Source organism: Pteronotus mesoamericanus, unplaced genomic scaffold (genome assembly GCF_021234165.1).
Source record: "Pteronotus mesoamericanus isolate MK-2021 breed Mesoamerican mustached bat unplaced genomic scaffold, CSHL_Meso_final contig_752, whole genome shotgun sequence".
NCBI classification, from domain to species: Eukaryota; Metazoa; Chordata; class Mammalia; order Chiroptera; family Mormoopidae; genus Pteronotus; species Pteronotus mesoamericanus.
In genome coordinates, this window is record NW_026555251.1 from 1517252 (window position 1) to 1540897 (window position 23646).

The window sequence follows — 23646 nt, forward strand, 5'->3', positions numbered from 1 at the left end:
CTTACCTGACTCCAAAATACACCGTATAGCTAAGGATGACCTCCATTCTAATGGTAAGACAAGCAGTAACACTGGACAAAGCGTAACTGTTAGTTAATTCTCTTGTGTAACCTAAAGCTTGAAACCAAGACTGACACTGTCTTTAACTTGTATAAGAAAACAACAAAATTGAATTTAATATTCAATCTGTTATACAAGCCAACATTAAGTTAAACACAAATGCCAGGTATTAAACTCCAAATTACAACATAAGTTATCATATTTTACAAAGATACTAAAGCACATTTTATTGAAACAGTTTTTATTCTCTCAGAAACTTCTAATATACATCACATAATAAAATGAGTATATATAAACGGCCTAGAAACTCTGCAGAAGTGTTTGCCAAAAACCCACTTGGTATGAATTAATCTCAGTACAAACTAGCCTTGAAGTGTTCAAACACTTCACTACAGTTTTCCCAGAATGAAACGCAGTTGGAGGATGGAGGTGGACCGATATGTTCATATTCTGTTTGATATTCACAAAACTGTAAGCCCAAGTCATGTAGTGGACTGTACGTTCATGCCCTTTATGGGGGAACACTTTTCTCCTTGAAAGAATTCATTACAGAAAACCTTGGGCAAGAAGCTTATTCTATTTCAAAGCTGACTTAGTTATATGAATCCTTTGTTTACGCAGGTAACAGTGATTTTAGTAGCTCTTCAGGAATGTATTCATTTCTCCCCTGTAGTCTTTGAAGAACACCATTAACATTGGTTTGCCAGAACCTACTCAGGAAATTAAAAGGTGACATTGCTTTAACTTCTAAACAAACACTCATATCCTCACGAAGGCACCCCAAACTTTGCTCCTCCACTCACCTGTAAGCCATCATTTGAGCAAAGGGTAACCAATATCCAGGTGCCCAATGCTTATCCATACTATAATATTCACTGAAATCTCAATTAGACTTTGAACTGGGACCATATAGCTAGGAATAACCTCCATTCTAATGTTAATACAAGCAATAACGCTGGACAAAGTGTAACTGTTAGTAAATTCTCTTTAGTAACCGAAAGCTAGAAACCAAGGCTAACATTGTCTTCAACATTATTGTCAGAGAATGGTCTCATGTCTAAGAAATAACTTGAATTTTAACTTTAAATCCGTTGTACACCCCAACATTAAGTTAAGCACAAAAGCCAGGTTGTCAACTGCAACTTAGTACTGAAGCAATCAGATTTCACAAAGATACTTGAGCAGATCTTTTCATGGCACAGTAGTTATCTCGCCCACAAGGAGAATTCAACATGTACTGAAACAGGTATGCCTACAAAACTAAAAATGCTGCAGTATTGTTTGCAGAAAAACCTAGTTGGTATGAAATCACCCTAGTCCAAAGATGTTTTGAGGTGTTCAAACACTTCATTACAGTTTTCCCAGAATGAAATGTACTTGGAGGATGAGAAGTGGACTGATATGTTCATATTCCATTTTGTATTCACAAAACTGTAGAGCGCAAGTCATGTAGTGGACTGTAGGTTAATGTCCTTTGTGGGGAATGTTTTCCTGCTTGAAGAATTCATTACAGGAAACCAAGAAGCTTATTCTATTTCAAAGCTGACTTAGTCATACAAATTCTTTGTTTATGCAGGTAAGAGTGATTTTAGTAGCTCTTTAGGAATGTATTTATTCCTGACCTTCACTGTTCAAAGAACATTGTTAACATTGGTCTGCCAGCACATAACCAGGAATTTAAAAGGTGAATCTGCTTTAACTTCTAAACAAACACTCATAACTATTCTCTTCACAAATGTACCACAATATCCATTCTGATGTCAACACAACCAATAGCACTAAACTGAGTATAACTGTGTGTTAATTGTCTTGTGTAACCAAAAGCTCAAAACCAAGGCTAACATTGTCTTCAACATTACAGTCCTAAATGTTCATTTCCTTCAAGAAAAGTGTAGTGACGTGTTTGAACACTTCGAAACCTGTTTGTACTAAGATTTTTTTGTACCAAGCTTGTTTCTTTGGCAAAGACTTCTATGACATTTCTAGGCCAAATATACATACTCATTTCACTATGGTGATGAATACTAGTGCTGTCTGAGATAATCTGCAGGTCAGGAATGAATACATTCTTATAGGGGTACTAAAAACACTTTTCTATGTAGAAAACAGTCAGTGGATTAATCACATTATGTCTGTTTTGGAATAGATAAGCTTCTGGCGCACAGTTTTCTGTAAAGTATTCTTTCAAGCAGAAAAATATTCCTGCTAGAACAGGAATGTACAGTCTACTACATGACTTTTGTACTACAGGTTTCTCAGTATCAAAGTGCTTATCAACAAAAGTGTCACCTTGCAGTCCTCAATGTGCCGTTCCTTCAAGAAAAATGTAGTGATGTGTTCGAACACTTCAAGACCCATTTGTCCTCAGGTTATTTCATACTAAGCGTGTCTTTAGGCAAACCTTCTGTGGAGTTTGTAGGTGAACTATACATCCTCATTTCAGTATATGACAAATATGAGTGCTGCCTGAGATAAAGAGTGAAGTTTAGGAATGAGTACATTCTTAGAAAACTACTCTTTATAAGAGTAACTTAAAAACACTTTTCTATGTTAAAAAGTTAGAGGACAGAAGTGAGTGTAGGTGAAATTGTGGTTACTTTTGGACATGAGAAGGTCTCTTCACTGACAGAGTGTTAGTCTCAGGTATAAGATTAAGTGTGGACCTAAAGTAACACAAGAGTCCCACTTGTTTAGAGCTATTGCCTGTTATAACATTAGAATTGCTACTGTATATAAGCTGTCCTGTTCCTTTTGAGTTGAAGTTAGTATTTGGATGAATGTTCTGCTCAGAATAAAAAGTAACACTTTGATATGATGATGTTTCACTTAAAGTTTTCTGAGGGTTAATTGTAAAAGCTAGTTTTGCTGTTGCACGAGATGTAAGACTAGAAATTACTGTTTGTTTGCAGGTTCTTGTGTAGGTTAAGCAATGAGTTTCTTGAGTGTGTACTATGTAAGGGATGTGAACACTGTGTTCTCAAAGCATGTATGTCAGGAGTGACTACATCCTCAGAGAGCTACTGAAAACACTTTTCTACATAGAAAACAGTTAGTTGATTCATATGATTAGGTCTGCTTAGAAATAGAAAAGGTATCATGCACAGTTTTTTGTAAAGTATTCATTCTTTCAAGGAGAAAAATGTACTCTACCTAGGATATGAATGTACATTTTGCTATATGACTTATACTCTACAGGTTTTTGAATATCAAAGTGAATATAACAATGAGTCCACTTATACTCCTCAATGTGCAGTTCCTTTGGAGAAAACTGTACTAAAGTGTTCAAATACTTCAAGACCTGTTTTACTAGGATTATTTCATTCCAAGTGGATTTTTTGGCAATCACTTCTACAAAGTTTCTAAGGCAAATTTACATACTCATTCCAGTATATGATGAGTACTAGTGCTGTCTGAGATAAAGAGTGCAAGTCAGGAATGAATATGTTCTTAAAGAGAGAGTAGAAACACTTTTCTATGTAGAAAACAAGGCATTCATACGATCGTGTCTGTTTTGAAATAGAATAAGCATGTTGCACACAGTTTTCTGTAAAGTATTCTTTCAAGCAGAAAAATGTGTCCCACCTAGAACTTCCATGTACAGTCTACTACATGACTTGTACACTACAGGTTTCTGAATATCAAAGTGAATATACACAAGAGTCCATATACAGTCCTCTGCCTGCATTTTCTTTGAGAAAACTGTCATGAAGTGTTGGAACATTCCAAGATCAGTTTGTACTGAGATTATTTCATACCAAGTATGTGTTTTTTTCTTTTTTGGCAAGCACTTCAACAGAGCTTCTAGGCCAGATATACATATTTCAGTATGGGATGAATGCTAGTGCTCTCTGAGAAAATACTGTTCTTTGCAAAGATCTGTTGCAGTATCTTTGTGAAATATGATAACTGAAGTGGTAAGTTGGAGTTTAAGACCTGGCATTTGTGTTTAATTTCATGTTGGGATATACAACTGCCAGATAAGTGCACTCTGCCAGGACTGGGAAGTGTAGAAACAAACATAGGAAAACAACAAAAATGAGGAGACAAAGAAACAGGTCCCAAATAAAAGAACAGGGAAAAAAAACCTCAAGAAAAGTAACTAAATAAAATTGAAACAAACAACCTATCAGATGCAGAGGTCAAAACAGTGGTTATAAGTATGCTCAATAAACAGAGAGGAAGAATAGTTAAACTCATGAGAACATATACAAAAAGATATAAACTATTAAAAAAGTTAAAAATGAACAATACAATTACTGAAACGAAGAATTCATCAGTTGGAATCCACAACATATTAGATGAAGCAGAGGATCGAATCAACAGTTTGAAAGACATGGTAGTGAAAAACACCCAGGTGGAACAATAGGAAAAAAGGTAAAGGGAAAATAAAAAAATAAAATATATGAGGATAGTTAAAGGGACATCTGGGTCAACATTAAACATGATACATTTACATTATAGGGATACCAAGGGAGAAAAAAGAGAGCAAGGGGTTGAAAATCTACTTGAAGAAATAATAGTTGCTCTAACCTGTTGAAGGAAATAGACACAGAAGTCCAGAAAGCAGAGAGTCTCAAACAAGATGGAACCCAAAGAGGCACATACCAAGACACATCATAATTAAAATGCCAAGTGGTGGGGGGAAGGCAGAGACAAGTATATTTGAAAAAATAAATTAAAATAAAATTAAAAAAAATAATAAAATAAAATATAAAAAAACAAATAAAATAAAATAAAATAAAATGCCAAAGTTTAGAGACAAAGAGAGAATCTTAAAAACTGCAACAGAAAAGCAGTTAGTTACTTACAAGGGAGGTCTGATTTCTCATAAACTTGTCAGCTGATTTCTCAACAGAGGCATTTCAGGCCGGAAGGAATTGGCACATAATATTCAAATGATGAAAAACAAAAACTTACAACCAAGATTACTCTACCCAGTAATGATATCATTTAGAATCAAAGAAGAGATAATAGAGCTTTCCAGATAAGAAGCTGAAGGAGTTCATCAGCACCAACCCAATATAACAAGAAATGTTTAAGGGTCTTCTTTAAAAGGAGAAATAAAAAATTAAAAATATGAATAATAAAATTTTAATAATTAAATATATCAATAATTCCTCTAAGTGTAAATAGATTAAATGCTCCAATCAAAAGGCATAGGTATCTGAATGGATAAGAACATGACCCATATAAATGCTGTCTACAAGAGACTCACTTCAAATAAAAAGAGACACACGGGCTGAAGGTAAAGGGAAGGTAAAATATATTTTATGCAAATGGAAACAAAAAAAGAACTGGGTGGCAATACTTATATCAGACACAATAGACTTTAAAACAAACGCTATAACAAAAAACAAAGGACATTTTGTAATGATAAAGGGATCAATCCAGCAAGAGGATATAACCTTTGTAAACATTTGAGCACCAAAAATAAGAGCATCTAAAATACATAAAGTAAATATGGGCCCACATAAAGGCATAGACAGTGATACAGTAATAGCATGGGATTTTAACACTCCATTAACATCAAAGGATAGAAGAATAAACAAAGCCCAAAGTGAGTAGTAGGAAGGAAATAATAAAGACCTGAGCAGAAAGAAATGAAGTCTAAAAAACAATACAAGGTAGCTATGAGACCAAGAGCTGGTTTTTTGAAAAGATAAACAAAATTGACAAACATTTAACCAGACTCTTGAAGAAAAAAAGAGAAAAGACCCAAATAAATAAAGACAAAAATAAAAGAGGAGAACTGATTACTAACACCACTGAAATACAAAGGATTATAAGAAAATATCACAAAAAATTATATGCCAATGAATTGGAAATGGACAGCTTCCTAGAAACACACCATCTGCTAAGCCTGAATCAGGAAGAAATAGGAAAACAGACTGACAGCTACTAACAAAAATTGAATGAGTTATCAAAAAACTCACAACAAACAAAAGTTTTGGGCTAGATGGCTTCACAGGTGAATTTTACCAAGCACTCGAAGAAAACTGAACACCAATCCTTCTCAAACTATTGCAAAAATTGAAGAGGGAAGATCATTTTATAAGGTTAGCATTATCCTGATTCCAAAACCAGAAAAAGACATTACAAAAAAAGGAAATTATAGGTCAATATCCCTGATAAACATAGATGCAAAAATCCTCAATAAAATATAAGCAAACCAACTTTACAAATATATATTAAAAAGATCATAGACCATGATCAAATGGGACTTATTCCCAAAATGCAAAGTTGTTTCAATATCTCCAAATCAATTAATGTGATACACTACATACACATTAAAATCATATGAACATATCGATAGATGCAGAAAAAAACATTTGACAAAATTTAGCATCCTCTTATGATAACAACTCTCAGGAAAGTGGGGACAGCGGGAACACACCTCAACATAATAAAGGTCACCTATGACAAACCCACAACCAACATCATGCTCAACAGTGAAAAGCTAACAGCATTTTCCTTACAATAATGCCTATTTTTACCACTATTATTATTATAGTGTTAAAAGTCCTAGCCAAAGCAATCAGACAAAAAGAAGAAATAAAAGGCATTGAAATTGGAAAGAAGTAAAACTGTCATTATTTGCAGATGACATAATATGATATACAGAGAATCCTACAGATTCCACTAAAAAACTATAAGAATTGATAAATAAATTCAGTAAAGTTGCAAGATATAAAATTAATATTTAGAAATTGGTTGCTTTTTTATATACCAGTAATGAGCCATCAGAAAGAGAAATTAAGAAGGGAAAATGGAGAGAGCTGTACTTGAAGAGCAACTTTAAAAAAATGCGTTTTAAAACCTAGAAATAAAGTTAACCAAGGAGGTAAAAAACTTGTACTCAGAAAATTATAAGACATTAAAGAAAGAAATTGAAGAAGATATAAATAGAAGTATATTTCATGTTCATGGATAGAAATAATTATCCTTAAAATGTGCATACTACCCAAAGCAATCTATAGATTCAGTGCAATTCCTATCAAAATACCAATGGTGTGTTTCACAGAACTAGAACCAATAATCAAAAAATTTATATGGAATAACAAAAGATCCCAAATAGCCACAGCAATCTTGAGAAAGCAGAACAAATTTGGAGGAATCACACTAGCTGATATCAAACTATGCTACAAGGACATAATAATCAAAACAGCATGGTATTAGCATAAAAACAGCCACATAGATCAATGGAACAAAACAGAGAGCCTGGAAATAAACCCTTGCCTATATGGCCAATTAGTTTAGGACAAAGGAGGCAAGAATATACAATGGGGTAAAGACACTTTCTTCAATAAATGATTTTGGGAAAACTGGAGAGAAACATGCCAAAAAAGTGAAACTATTCCACTTTCTTACACCATGTACAGAATTAACCCAAAATGAATGTAAGAATCAAAATTGTAAAACCCCTAGAGCTTCTCTTAGCTCTATACTTTTTTGATTATGTCTCCTTAGGCAATGTAAACAAAAGAAAAAATAAACAAATGGATTACATCAAACTAAATTTTTTGCACAGCAAAGGAAGCCATCAACAAAACAAAAAGACAACCTACTTAAGGGAGAAGATATTTGCCAATGACACATCCAATAAGGGGCTAACATACAAAAAATATAAGAACTCATGCAGTTTAACACATACAAAAAAAAAAAAACCACAACAATTCGACTAAAAAGTTGACAGAAAACGTGAATAGCAATTTTTCCAAAGATGACATACAGGCCGATAGACATATGAGAAGATGGCAAAGGTCACTAATCATCAGAGAAATGCAAATTAAAACCACATTTGAAATCATACCTGAGAGAGTGGTTATCATCAGTAAATCAACAAACAGCAAATGTTGGCAGGGACATAGAGAAAATGGAACCCTAGCAGTATGGATTTCCCATACTGTTGGTGGGATTTTAAATTGGTGCAACTACTATGGAAAGCAGTATGGAGACTCTTCAAAAAATTAAAAATAGAATTATATGGAACTGGAGATTATTATGTTAGGTGAAATAAGCCAGGTGGTGAACGAAAATACCATATGATCTCACCTATAAATGGAACCTAATCAACAAAACAAACAAGCAAGCAAAATAGAACCAGAGACATGGAAATAAAGGACAAACTGACAGCAACCAGAGGGGAGGGGGATGTTGGGGGAAAGGAGGGGCAGGGTCATTATGGAACATCTATATAGGACCCATGGACAAAGCCAAAGAGCGGTAGGATTGAGGGTGGGAGGTGGGGGTTAGTGTGGCAGGGGAGAGTGGTGGTGGGAAAATGGAGACAACTGTGCTTGAACAACAATAACAACAACAACAAAAAGATAGAACTATACCAAATGACCCACCAATACCCTATATTCACTAAGCATTATGTACAATAGCTGAGATATAAAAGCAACCTCAGTGTCCATTAATAGATGGTTGGATAAGGAAGATGTGGTACATATATACAATGGAATACTACTCAGCCATAAGAAAATCTTACCATTTATGACAACATATATGATCTAGTGGGTATTATGCTAAATAAACTATGTCAGACAGGGAAAGACAATTACCTTGTGATTTTACTTACGTGTTTAATCTGAAAAACAAAATAAATGAGCAACCAAAATAGAAACAAATTCATAGATAGAGCATACTGATGGTTGCCTGATGGGAAGGGGTGTGGGGAGCTGGGTGAAAAAGGGCTTTGAAGAGATTAAGAAATGCAAATTGGCAGTTATAAAGCAGTCACAGGAACGCTTTAGGGAATAAAGTCAGTAATATTGTAATAACTGTGTGGTCCCTGGGGGGTACTGGATTTATCAGGGTATCACTTTATAAGTGATGTGAATGTCTAACCACTATGCTGTACCTCTAAAACTAATATAATACTTAATGTAAACTAGTAAAAAAATTGAACTGTAATTGAAAAATTAAAAATAAATTTTAGAAAAAGGTTGGAGCAGTGCCCAGAGGCTCCTGGATAGGGTTTCCATAAAAATGTAAAAAGATATCTTCTGTGAAGACAACTTGAAAGCCACCCCAGAGAAACAGGTTTTTTATTCTAAAATTTCCGGGAAAGATGATAAAGTCAGAGCTACCTTAGGGCCTGTTGTATCTAGCAGATTTTTGGAAACAGAGTCTTTCTGGATGTCTTCTCTTCTGATCACTCAATCCATTTCCTAACAGGAGCCCCCGATTTCTTTCCTCTCTTCCTGGAATAGAAGGGGAGCCAGGAGAGACCTAGCTTGTTCCCTTGGGAGGCAGAGTCCACTGAGAGACTGTGTCTGCTGATGGCCTAAGCAGGTTGGGACCTGCTTTGGGACTGTGTGATAGTGGCAGTGCCACACTCATTTTTAGGGACATGGGAGCATCTGTTTGCTGCTTTGTCTCCCATGGCCCCTCCAAGTCACTGCACTGGAAAAATATTTGCTGCTGTCACTAGGCTGTGCCTGTAAATAAACTGGAAAGTAAAAGAGGACTTCCTGATTTTCAGATTGTCACAGACGCATCCTGGTAAATTTGCCTTCATGTTTTTGTTTTTGTTTTTTGTTTTTTAAATGGAAGTGAAAAGGTTCCATTTAAAAAAATGGTCATCTGTGTTGCTTGATTCAGAACCACTTTTATTGAGCAACTTCAGATGGGATGATAAACCTATTTTTATTTTGGCCTCTAAAAAAAATGGAAAGAACCTGGAGTTAGATGAACTTTCCTTTATGACATTTTGAGGAAAAAGCTGGAAGTGATAGAAACACCTGTGTGCTGGGATACTAATAGGTGCTGGAAGCTCATGGTTAAGGAGTTGTTCTTTTCAAGCAGCATGCAGCCTTCTCTTGGGCTGTGAGTGTATTTGCTTCCTGTACGCAGATACACACTTCTGTATTTCAATATCAGTTTATTTACTTACAAAGTAGAAGTACAGTTCCCTATTTCCAGGTTTGTTGGGAAAGAATGGGAAAGCCCTGGCACAGTCCAACCAGATGTCAAGTGTTCAATCCACTTGGCCAATCCACTATCAATTGAAGTTCATCCTGGTTTTGTATCAGGATGCCTACACTGGCTGTACATATGTTCCTACCAAAAAGCTGGCATTCAAGGGCACCCTTCCCTACGTGAGGAGCAAGGCTGGGTGAGTGGTCCCCACAGGTCTGCTGGACACCCACCCGTCTGTGTGCCCACTGGTGTCCCCCCACATCATTGTCATCCTTTTTAGGACAGAGACTTTTGGGCAGCTGCCTCCATTAACCCTCCCTCTGGGCTGTCACTTTGCATCTCTCATACTGTGGTGCAATTATGTATCTATAATTGGTCTTTCTGTCCCAACTGGCATGTTTCGTGTTTGCTCTTATCCTCATGGCCCAGCATAGGGCCTGACATTCAGTAGATGCTCATTATGGACTGAATGCTTTCGTCTCCCCTGACCCAATTCATATATTGAAGCCCTACCCCTGCAACATGATGGTGTTCAGAGCTGAGGTCTTTGGGAAATAATTAGGGTTAGATGAGGTAATGAGACTGGGGCCCTCATGGTGGGATTATCTTCCCATCCCCTCAGCATGTGAGCACACAGCAAGATGGCAGCCCCCCCATGCAAGTCAAGAGAAGAGGCCTCAGAATAAAGCATACTTTGCTGGCTCTTTGACCTTAGTTTTCCCAGCTCCGAGAACTGTGAGAAATAAATTTCTATTGTTGGAGCCCCCTGGCCTATGGTATTTTGTCATGGCAATCTGAACTAAGTTCTCAAAGAATGTTTGTGGGTGAATGGGTGAGTGGCTCTGAGTCTGGTGCTCACCCACTTGGGGTCAGTGGTGAACCTAGGTGAGGTCTCCTGTGAAGCAGAGTGTGGCTGAGGCTCCAGAACTGGGAACTATGCCTATCCCTCTACTTAGCATAAACATGTATTAAACTGGTTGCATGACCCTTAGTTTCTCATCCATCTCAAAGGTGTAAAAATAAGATGCAGAGAAGTTGGTAAGGTGACTGGGAGGCTTTCTCTAGAGTGAGCTGTCAGTGGACAGACAGCCCACCTCCTCCCATGAGAAAGAAAAAGGGGTTGATCCCTTCCCGTTTAACCCAATGTGGGAGTTGAAGAGAATCATTCAATAACCTAGTGAATGTCTGAGAAGGTCTAAAGGTGAGAGGCTGTGGCTGGCCAGGCCTGAGGAGAATGGTTAGAGAGGGACAAGGTGTCCTCCAGCTGCTCCTCTCCCAGAGTCTGGCAGGGCATGAAGGGATGCCAGGAGGGAGTGTTTCCTCAGCTGCAGACTGGAGGAAGTCAAGGGCATAAGCAACTAGTAGAGTAGATGTCATCCATATCAACAGAACTATAGATTTTGTTGGGGTCTGCCATGTTCAGAGGGCACAGATGTCATAGTACCTTTATGTCAGGTTAGACCTTCCTGTCTTTTCTTTCTCCCCCATCTCTAACCTGTCTGTCTGTGGGAGTGGTGGTCCAAACAAGAGTCAATGAGTGGAGGAAGAGGTGGACTGAGAACACAGTGACACACTGACTGCCCCTGCTCCTCGCTCCTCAGGGCTCCAACTTGTGCAGACCTAGGCTGGGGGACAGGGCTTTCAAAGAGGATAAGAATTGGAGGCTCTAGTATTATATTGCTCTGGACTTTTCTTTTTAAATCTGATATTTACCCCAAAAGCCATGAGGTTTTTCTAAAAGCTTCTTCAATTGTCAGGAAAGAATGTGTGTGAAGGGACCATGGTAGAATAAAAGAATGGAGTTGCTTTCTGTTTGTACCTATCAAGTCAAGCTCCCGCAACGGCAGATTGTATTGCATTCTACTGGTGTGCTCTGGCGAAGCCTGGAAACACACTGTCCCGAGGAGGTGGAAGAGGGAGGGTTTGCAGCAACTCCTGCAGATGGGTGCTGAGTCTTCTGGCCTTCCAGCACCAGTCTGCCTTATCCATGTAAGTCAGAGGTCAGCAAGAGAGGAAAGAGGGCCTTCAGATTTCTTCCTAATCAAGATATAGCACATTTTTTAACCTCATTGGAGGATAAATTAGACACCAATGGAATTTAGAAGGAGAGAAGACACATCCATTTAGGCTATTTCTTTAAGTGATTCTTTGCCTGAAAATTCCCTCCCAGAAAGAAGGGGTCCAAGCAATGGTGAGGGAAGGACCATTGGAAAATTAGCCTTTCAGTTGTGACTTTATTCTTTTATTTATTATTTATTTTCTATTCAGAGTTCATTTTTAAAAATTTTTAAAATTATATTTTATTGATTATGCTTTTACAATTGTCCTGACATTTCTCCCTTTGCCCCCCTCCAGCCAGCACCCCCTACTCCCTCAGGCAATCTCCCCACAGTTGCTCATGTCAATGGGTCATGCATATAAGTTCTTTGGCTGCTCCATTTCCTGTGATGTACTTTACACCCCCCATGGCCATTCTGTAACTACCAACTTGTACTTCTTTTTTTTTTCTTTCTTAAATGCAGATTGATTTTATTTTTTTAAATATCAAAGTTAATTATATTAAAAAAATTCAAAACCCTTATAAAATCTCAGCAGTTAAACCAACATAGCACCAGCACAGAAGTAATCAGGTTGATCAATGAAATATAATGAATATTCTAGAGACAAACGTATATATCTAACAATATAATATTTGATTAAGTTGATATTTCAAATCAGTGGGAAAATTAAGGCTTATTCAACAAACAAGGTGCATGGACCACTATTACTTGAAATAAAACAAATAGAGAGTCCTATTTCACACATTATACAAGAAATATTCAGGTGAGTTAAAAATCAATATGTAGAATCAAAGGAGTTTTTGGAGAAAATACAAAGTAATATTTTTCATGACCTAAAGTAAAATATTCAACCCCAGAAGCTATAAAGTAAATATTGACAATATGACTATATTAAAAATTTAACAATATATAGTAATATACATATAAAAAAAGTTAAAGGACCAGGAATAGAATAGAAAAGTATTTGCAACACATCTAAAACATGGTTAATGGGTTGTTTTTTTTTTTTAAATAGTTCTACAAACCTTTCATCAATAAATGGGTAAAGAATACCAACAAGTCATTTAAAGCTTATTAAAAATAATATAAATAGGCAATAATATACAAAAACAGGTTTAGTTTCAACAAATAGTAAAGGAACAATTAAAATAACATCATTGTCACAATCAGATTAATGAATATTAAAAATATTGGTAATATCAAGTATTGGCAACTGTGAAAGGAACTGGGTAGTCATAGACTCTTTTTCTGCATCTTAAAGCAGTCCCTTTAGCATATTTTGCAGTGCTGGTTTGGTGGAGGTGTAGTCTTTCAGCCTTCTTTTGTCTCGGAAACTCCTTATTTCGCCTTCCATTTTATTTGAGAGCCTTGCTGGGTAGAGCAGTCTTGGTTGCAGGCCTTTGCTTTTCACGACTTGGAATATTTCTTGCCAGTCCCTTCTAACTTGCAGTGTTTCTGTTGAGAAGTCAGCTGCTAGCCATATTGGGGCTCCCTTGTATGTTACTACCTGCTTGTCCCTTGCTTCCCTTAGGATTCTCTGTCTTTGATATTTGCCATTTTAATGATGATGTGCCTTGGAGTGGGCCTCATTGTGTTCCTCTTGAATGGGGCCCTCTGTGCTTCCTGGATGTGTGTGACTTTTTCTCTCCTCCAACTGGGGAAGTTTTCCATCATGACTTCTTCAAACAGGTTCTCTATCCCTTCCGCCTCCTCTTCTCCTTCTGATATCCCTATTATACAGATATTATGACGTTTCAGGTTGTCCTGCATTTCCCTAAACGCTTCTTCATTCTTTTTGAGTCTTTTTTCATTTTCTTGCTCTTTCTGGGAGCTTTTTTCTACCTTGTCCTCCAGCTTGCTGATTTGATCCTTTGCTTCATCTAGCCTGCTTTGGATTCCTTCTACTGTGTTCTTTAGTTCAGAAATTGCATTCTTCATTCCCTTTTGTCTCTTATTGATAGTTTCCTTTTTTTTTCTTTTTCAAATTTTTTTAATTTTATTTTTTCAAATACATTTGTCTCTGCCAACCCCCCACCACTTTCCCTTGCCCACTCCCTCCTTCCCTCCCTCAGCTCTTCCCCTTTGTTTTGTCCATGAGTCCTTGCTATATGTTCCTTGACTTTCCCCTTCCCTTCCTTGTCCCCGCCCCCCCTCCCTCCTTCCCTCTTGTCTCTGTTGATTTCTTTTCCTTTCAGTGTTGCTGGTCTTATTTTCCTTACATCTTTGTATTGTTGGTTAGGTTCCACTTATAGGTGAGATCATATGGTATTTGTCTTTCGCCCCCTGGCTTATTTTGCTTAGCATAATGCTCTCCAGTTCCATCCATGCTGTCGCGAAGTTTAGTAGTTCTTTTTTTTCTTTCTGCTGCGTAGTATTCCATTGTGTATATGTACCATAACTTGATAGTTTCTATATTCTTCTTCATGCTGATATAGTTTGCAGTAAGTTCCTCGTCGTTTCCCTGTAGTTTTTGGTAATTCTCTCTGAGCTCACTGAGCTCATTGAGTTTCCTTAGATCCGTTGTTTGGAACTCAATATCTGATAGTTTACTTGCCTCTGTTTCATTTAGTTCTCTTTCTGGGGATTGCTCCTTTCCCTTCGAGTGGGGCGTATTTCTTTGTCTTCCCATTACTTGTGAGACTCTTCTCTTTTGCTTCTGATTCTTAAGTTGATCTGTCTTAATTTCCTGAGTTTGTGGTGTGGATTTCTATGGTTGGAGACCACTGTCTTCACTTTCTGGATCTGCCTCTGATGATGTCAGATGTTGACCCTGTCTGACCTTAGGCAGTCTGTCCGAGACTTCCAGTAATCTACTGTCTGTGGCTGTCTCCTTCAGCTGTTTATCTATTCTCTCTGCACTCAGCAGGGTGCCTTCGACAGCTTAGGGCGGGGCGGAGTCCCTCCTGGGGGGCGGGGTTATTGGGTCCTCTCATGTTGCTGCCATATGGGGGAGGAGTCCACATTGGGATCCTGCCAGCTACTCTCTCCGTTCTCTCCCCAAAGCCTCCATCCCCAGTCTCTCCTCAAGTGTCGCCAGACCTATCTGCGCCCCCTTTAGCCGGGGATCTACTGTCTGCGGCTGCCACTCTGCACTCAGCAGGCAGCTTAGACAGCAAGGGGTGGGGTGGAATCCCACCTGGGGGTGGGGCTCTTCAGTCTTTTGATGTTGGTACCGCTCAGGGGGAGTGGTCTCTGCCTGAGCAAGGTGGTTGCTGCCACATGGGGGATGAGACAGCACTGAGATCCCGCCGGCTACTCTCCCAGATCTCTCCCCAAAGCCTCCTTCCCCCGTTTCTCCTCAGGCATCTCTAGCCCACTCTGCCCCCGCCTTTGCCAGAGACCAGGGTAAGTGGCTGCAAATAAAAATTTGTGCGTTGACCCTTTAAACAGTTCTTTGCATCTCCAGCTGCCTATCTCTGACAGTGAGCAACCCTGCCAGGTTTTGCAGCTGGCTGTTTTCTGTGTGCTTTTTGGGCTCTGGTGCTGTGGGCTAGAGATCCCCGCTTTTGGTTTGAACCCTGCTCTCCTCAGGGGGATCCAACTGCCTGTTTCAGTATCCTTCTAGTGCTGCCACCCATGGGCACCCTGCCCTCCTTCTCAGGTCTCTCCCGCACTCCATACCAGTTAGATTGCACTAAAGCCGATTCTTCTTTCTCCAAGGTTACAAGGCTCTTCTCTCACTCTTGTTCAGTTGTTTGTTCCAGGTGATTTCTCCACAATTCAGTAGTAATATCAGGTTGGTCTGTGGAGGAAGTCAGTGTGACTTCCACTCGCCTCTCCGCCATCTTGATTCTACATATTGATTTTTAACTCACCTGAATGTTTTTTGTATAATGTGTGAAAAGGAGCTCTATATTTGTTTTATTTCAAGGAATAGTTGTCTGTGCACCTTATTTGTTGAATAAGCCTTTTTCCTCATTGATTTGAAATGTCAATTTAATCATATACTACATTGTTAGAAAGATATATACGTTTGTTTCTAGAATGCTTATTTTATTTCATTGATCTACTTGATTATTTCTGTGCTGGTGTCATGTTGGTTTAATTGCTGAGACTTTATAATGGATTTAAATTTTTTAATATTTTATAATGAATCTTGACATTTCAAAAATAAATAAATAAAATCAATCTGCATGTATTTAAGAGAAATAAGGAAATCCTACCTTTTGTGAAAACATGGATAGAACTGGAGAATATTATGCTAAGTGAAATAAGCCAGTCAGTGAAAGACAAAAACCATATGACCTCACCTATAAGTTGACTCTATTCAATAAAATGAACTTACGAACAAAATAAACCACAGGCATGGAAACATGGAGCAGACTGAAAGTGACCAGAGGGGACGGGGAAAGAGGGCAATGGTGGGAAGAAGGGGAAGGGACTAAACAAAGAACATGTATGAATGACCCATGGACATGGACAACAGAGTGGGAATTGGCTGTGGTGGGGCACTGGGGGATGGGTAGGAGGGCAAAGGGAGAAAAACCGAGACAACTGTAATAGAGTAAACATGATTTTAAAATAAAGAATTAAAAAAAAAAAACCATAGACAGATTTCTCAGCAGTTGGCTGGGACCGTAAGTGCTGTTACAACAATAAAAGGTCATAAATGAAATATGGAGTTTTTTCAGAATTATGTTACTGACACTCCCAAACACAACTTCCACTCCATCCCATAGCTTTAGGGCCAGCCACTGTGAGGTGATTGCTCTGCATTAGGGAAGCTTATAGACAACTAGGGGGAATAGCAAAAACGTAAGACAGAGGAGTGGAAGTAGCTCCGTCTATTGATAAATACAATAGCAAGATAACAACCTGACCCACATCATGGTCTCCATGGAAGGATATAAACATGTCCAAGTGGCTTCTCAAGGAGGATTATAGAAGTACTTCTCAAAGTCTAACTGAAATTCTTTTTGCTGCCAAGGCGCCAAAAGGATGAGAGAAAGGAAAGCAATGAGTGTGCCAAGGGAAGAGGCAGTGCCTTGAAAAGGGCTCCTTCAGAACGACCACAGCCTACTCTGGGACAGTTCTTCAGCCTTCAGAAAGGTTTTTCCTCTTCAAGCTCCCCTGTCAACAGAGAGTGTTACTCTCAAAGGCACCTTTTCCCTCCTTCCTCTTTCAGGAAGTTGACCTAGATGAAATCAAACCAAAACCTTGACTTAACTTTGGTTTCTATGCTACCAACAACCAATGAGCTGAAGAGGAGAAAGAAGATAAAGACAATGAATAATCTCATTATAACCTTCGGGATGTGGGGTAGGGACTGTCTGGTTATGGAGTAAGTCAAGTTGGATTTGAGTTCTCTCTCTGACTCTGGGACACTAGATTTAACCTTTCCTTGGCTTCTGGTTCCTCCACTGTAGTAAACAGCTCAGTATTTCTGTCTTGCAAGGGTGTTGTGAAACTCAAGAGAGATCATGCATTTAAAATAGAAAAGTGGCTGGTAAATTTGAATTGTGTCAGGCACTATGTCACCTCATTGAATCCTTAGAGTCATAATGTCAATTGGGGACCCCAGAGGGACGATGACACACTCAAATTCTACACTATAATGAAAGTTTAGAATGATTCACAAAGTGTGGGCAGGATGTGCAGTGTCATTAGATAGGCAACAGCTGGGAATCTTATCTTTCCTGGGCTGAAGGGACCACAGAAGGAGCAGTTACAGGCACTGAGAGTATCTTTTGTGGCAGAAGGTAGGGAGCTGCCTAATAGGAGTTGTAGCCCTGGACTGAAAGACATGGCCAGCTTGTGGGAATCCTACAGGGAGGGAGCTAAGGAAATAAACCTGCAATCTGACTGTTCTATAATTTTTATCTATGGGCCCAACCCAATCAAGGGTCAGAAAGCAATGAAGCTCATTGATGCTGTAGGTAATCAGTCACATTGATGATGACTGATGACTGAAGCACATTGATGCAAGTAGGTAATACTGAGGGTGGAGGAAGAACAGAGTAGGGACAGCTGGAGTGGACCTGGAGAGGCAAACAGCAGGTGGTCAGCACACAAGAGTAGCATGGAATGATCCCATTTTACTAGTGCCCTCTGATTACAGAGCTGATCCTAAGCCCATGTACTCTCTAATGTCTTTTGTCTAATGTCTTATCTCCAGAAGAGTAGAGTGGGCTGCAAAGGAGGATGGGTCACAGCATCTTCTTAACTCAGTTGGTCTGAGCTTCCAATCCCTGAAAGCTCCCCAGCCTGTGATACTGTTGTGGTCCCTCAGGTTTCCGTAAGGTGCAGATTCTAATCCAATTCAACCATAAACTGGCTTCTGACCTTGAGAAATCCCTTAGGCCTCTCTGAGCTTCAGTTTTTACATTTGAGGGAGGGAAAAGGCATGATTGTATTCCTGTTACAAAAATACTTTTGTAATGGAAAAAAGGGATAAAAGCGAGATAATGTCTTTGGCATTAATATCAACCCACAAATGCAAGAGAAAAATCTTTCTTTAATTTAATAAATGTTTATGAGACAAACTACTATGTGCAGGCATTATTCTTAGTGCTAGAGACACAAAAACAAACAAAATAGGCCAGTCTCTGCCTTCATGGAGATTACACTCCAGTTGGGGAAGGAGTCAGTGAACAAACAATAACCAGTGCATCAAATGGAGATGAGTGCTGTGGGGGGAAAGAAGCAGGACACGGAGTGTAAGGGATGCTGGAAGTGAGGACTGCAGTTGTATGGATGGTGGCTGAGGAAGTCCTCAGGACAAGAAATCATTTGAACAAAAGCCTGAAGGGGGTTAGGAAAAAGGTATGGCCACTCAAGAGTACTTTGCACTCAACAGGTGCAAAGGCTCTAATGTTGAAGCTCATTAAGCATGTTGGAGAAAGAGCATGAAGGCCAACCTGGAGAGAAAAGAGTGACTAAGAGAAATTAGGGACCATTCTGCTGTGTTAATGAATGGAAAGAGGGTAAGAATAAAAGCAAGGAGAACTGTTAGATGCTATTGCAATAATATAGGTAAGAGATGATAGCTTGGACTGGCTGGAAGTAATAAGGAGCAATAAATGATCAGTAAAATCAAAGGATTTGTTGATGGATTGAATATAAGATATGAAAGACAAAAAAAAGTTAAAATGGATTTCAAAGTTTTTGTCCTGAGCAACTAGAGAATGCTGTTGCTGTTTGCAGACTTGGGAAGGGTTGCGGGTGGAAAACTTTGAGAAGAAAAATTAGCAATTCTATCCTAGACATGTTAAGTAGATATGGATGTAAGTTACATGAGTCTGGGATCAGAATCAAGACTAGTTAACATTATATACATGTGAGCTGTCAGCATATAGATGGTATTAAGGTCCGGGGAAGATCACCTACAAGTGGGTGCAGAGAAAGAGGAGAGAAGAGTCAAGACCTGAGCCCTGGAAGTTCCAGGATAGGGCAGCAGGAGATACTGAGAAACAGTGGCCAGTGAGATAGAAGAACCAGGTAAGGAGAGCACGAACCAACAAAGACTAGCTGCCTAAATCCAAAATAAAATATTAGTAAATCAAATTGAGCAGTGATTAAAAGTATAGTGCCTCAAAATCAGTTTGGGGTTTTCCCAATTATATAGGCTGATTCAGCTTTATAAAATGTGTTAATACAGTTCACTGTATAAAACAGGAAAATTCTGTGGTTATCCCACCACGCACCAAAAAAAGCATTTGATAAAATTTTTTAAAAAGCATCAACAGAGCAGTAAAAATTTAACTTTCTTAATTCTATAACTTCCAAAAAACATTTTTAAAAAATACCCATTCTGCCTGGAAATAATATTCAAGTGCCCATCTATTCAACATGATTCTGGAGGTGCTGGCCGCTGCATCAAAGGGAGAAAAAGGAGGAGGGAGAATAAATAAAAGAAGGATGAAAGAGAAAAATACCATTTGCAATAATACGATCATTTACATAGAAATACAAAAGAATAGGCTCTCTGCTCCTCCAGTCCGACAGGCAGCCACGTCTTCCTGCTCAGGGCCACCTCCAACCCTGAGACGTAATGGTGAGTTGGAGTGGATGGATTGGGCCATATTGGGTGCCTGGTCACCAGGGCTGCTTTTCACTCTGGCAAAGTGGATGTTGTCGTCATCAATGACCTCAACTACATGGTCTACATGTTCCAGTGTGATTCTACTCATGGCAAGTCCAAAGGCACAGTCAAGGCTGAGAGCAGGAAGCTTGTCGTCAATGGAAAGTCCATCTCCGTCTTCCAGGAGCAAGATCCCGCCAACATCAAATGGGGTGATGCTGGTGCTGAGTATGTTGTGGAGCCCACTGGTGTCTTCACTACCATGGAGAAGCCTGGGGCTCACTTGAAGGGTGGAGCCAAGAGGGTCATCATCTCTGCCCCTTCTTCCAATGCCCCCATGTTTGTGATGGTGTGAACTGACAAGTATGAAAGCTCCATAAAGACTGTCAACAATGCCTCCTGCACCGCCAACTGCTTGGTTCCCCTGGCCAAGGTTATCCATGACAACTTTGGCATTGTGGAGGGGCTCATGACCACAGTCCATGCCATCATTGCCACCCAGAAGACTGTGGATGACCCCTGTGGGAAGCTGTGGTGTGGTGGCTGAGGGGCTGCCCAGAACATCATCCCTGCTTCGACTGGTGCTGCCAAGGCTGTGGGCAAGGCCATCCCTGAGCTGAATGGGAAGCTCACTGGCATGGCCTTCTGTGTTCCCATCCCGAATATGTCAGCTGTGGACCCCTGACCTGCCACCTAGAGAAAGCTGCCAAATACGATGGCATCAAGATGGTAGTGAAGCAGGCATCAGAGGGCCCCCTCAAGGGCATCCTGGGTTATACCAAGGACCAGGTTGTCTCCTGCAACTTTAACAGTGACACCCACTCCTCCACCTTCGATGCTGGGGCTGGCATTACCCTCAATGATCACTTTGTCAAGCTCATTTCCTGGTATTACAATGAATGTGGCTACAGTAACAGGGTGGTGGACCTTATTGTCCACGTGGCCTCCAAGGAGTAAGAGCCCCACTGACCACCAGCCCCAGAGACAGGAGGAGAGGCCCTCAGCTGCTGGGGAGTCCTTGCTCCAAATCGATTCCCCAACACACTGAGAATCTCCTGACCTCCAGTTTCCATCCTAGACCCCCTGAAGAATGGAGGGGATTAGGGAGCCCTGCCTTGTCATGCGCCATCAATTAAGTTCACTGTACCCCCCGCCAAAAAAAAAAAAGAATAAAATGAGAGTGTTAAATAAGACAACTTCAGTGCAATAGTGGAATATCAGAACAACCATGAAATATCAAAGCTTCCCTCCATGGCAATTTAAAAAAATCAAAATAGAGAAACAAAACAAATAACCAGTGCCTCTTTTCCAAAGAACAAATCCGTAAGATATGAACAAGATGTTTATTCAAAAACTACAAAACTGTACCAAGGATATAAGTAAATAGATAGATAGCTAACGTTTCTAAACTTCCTTAGTATCTCAGCCTTTTTAAGATGTCAGTTCTCCCACAGTTCAAAGCAACACTGTCAAAATCCAACAGATTTTCATAAAACTTGATCAACTTAATTTAAATTCATCTGGAAGAGAAAAAAAGTAAGAATAGCCACGCAGTTGTTGAAGGAAAAGTACAATTAAGAGGGATCTACCCTTCTAGCATAAAATATAATTGCATGAGGGCGGACCCCCAAAAAACAAAATTTACTTATAAAATATTGTGTACTTATCCTTACATGTTTAAACTTCAGTCACCTTCAAAGTACTCTCCATTTGCTGCAATACACCTATTGAGATGTTTTTTCCACTGCTCAACATGGGTTTTGAACTCATCAATTTTGATGCCTTTTAGTGCTTCTGCTGTTTTTTGTTTCATTTCTTCCACAATGGCAAAACATTTCCCTTTGAGAACTTTTTTCATCTGGGAAACAAAAAAAAAGTTCCCTTGGGTGAGATCAGGTGAATAGGGAGAGTGGGGCGTGGGGATCATGCTGTTTTTGGTAAAAAACTGCTGAACACTCAGCACAGTGTGGGCAGCTTCACTGTAAATCCCCCATCATGAAATGTGCAAACACATTGAAAGAGTCTTCAAAAATAATTTCACTGAAGCTGAAAGCAGCCTCTCACAACAACGCCAGCTGGTGCACTGATATAGAAGGGTTCCTGGAACACTCACCGAGGAGGGAAGGCTGGACTCAAGGGGCCCACCCTCTAGAAGATAATTCTGTTTTTTGGAGGGTCCACCCTCATAAGCCATAGTCATCAAAACAGCAAGATGGTTGCCTAGGAATGGACAAGGAGATATAAAGCAGACCCTGTGTGTCTGCCCTTCTTTGCCTCAGAGAGAGCTCTCCTCAGGCTTAGAGGATTTCATTCTCTGAGGCCAAGGACCTCATATGCAGAATCCACCAGCTGCACAGTAGGCAGCCTGACACCTGAAGTGGGGAGGCAAGTGGGCTCAGCACCTCTTAGCGGCAAAAAGCCAGTGAGGTTGAACTTTACATTTATTGATCATGGCTTTTCCAGACATTTGCTATCACTTAACTCCCTCTTCTAACCAAATCCCCTGTCTATGTTGGCCAATTCCACTGCCCAAAATCATTTTTTCTGAACCTGCTAACACATTTGTATGTCAGTGCAGCCAGCCTACTGCCAGGCCCGCTTTGTTTATTTTTCTTCTCTATCCAAAAGTGTCCTAACATGGAGGAGAATTAGAAGAAGGGGCGGCCTGTAAGGGGTTAAACTTACTGAGGAAATAATATTGCCAAATTCTCAAACTCTGGAGAAAATTCAAGGGTTGAGCTGCATATATAACCTGAAATTGTGTTTAATTCAAAGATAATTTCTTATGAGTTTTGAATGGGTTGGTTCTCTCTTCAAATGCAAATGAAAAACAATTATTGTTGGGATTGTCCAGGAATTCTACACATTTAAAATATAATTAAAAATGAACTTTGAGAATCAAGATGGCAGAGGAGTGAGTGGAAGTGACACTGACCTCCTCCCAGGAACAACCTGGAATGACAACTAAATTGTGGAGAAATCACCTGGAACAAACAACTGAACAATAGCAAGAGAGGAGCCTTGTAACCTTGGAGAAAGAAGAATCGGCTTTAGTGCAATCTAACTGGTATGGAGTGCGGGAGAGACCTGAGAAGGAGGGCAGGGTGCCCATGGGTGGCAGCACTAGAAGGATACTGAAACAGGCAGTTGGATCCCCCTGAGGAGAGCAGGGTTCAAACCAAAAGCGGGGATCTCTAGCCCACAGCACCAGAGCCCAAAAAGCACACAGAAAACAGCCAGCTGCAAAACCTGGCAGGGTTGCTCACTGTCAGAGATAGGCAGCTGGAGATGCAAAGAACTGTTTAAAGGGTCAACGCACAAATTTTTATTTGCAGCCACTTACCCTGGTCTCTGGCAAAGGCGGGGGCAGAGTGGGCTAGAGATGCCTGAGGAGAAACGGGGGAAGGAGGCTTTGGGGAGAGATCTGGGAGAGTAGCCGGCGGGATCTCAGTGCTGTCTCATCCCCCATGTGGCAGCAACCACCTTGCTCAGGCAGAGACCACTCCCCCTGAGCGGTACCAACATCAAAAGACTGAAGAGCCCCACCCCCAGGTGGGATTCCACCCCACCCCTTGCTGTCTA

General features: G+C 39.8%; 1 pseudogene; it reads left to right on the plus strand.

Annotated features, from left to right (window-relative positions):
- Positions 1-18663: 18663 nt before the first annotated feature.
- On the plus strand, positions 18664-21021 carry LOC129079087 (glyceraldehyde-3-phosphate dehydrogenase-like; annotated as a pseudogene).
- The last annotated feature ends 2625 nt before the right edge of the window (positions 21022-23646 follow it).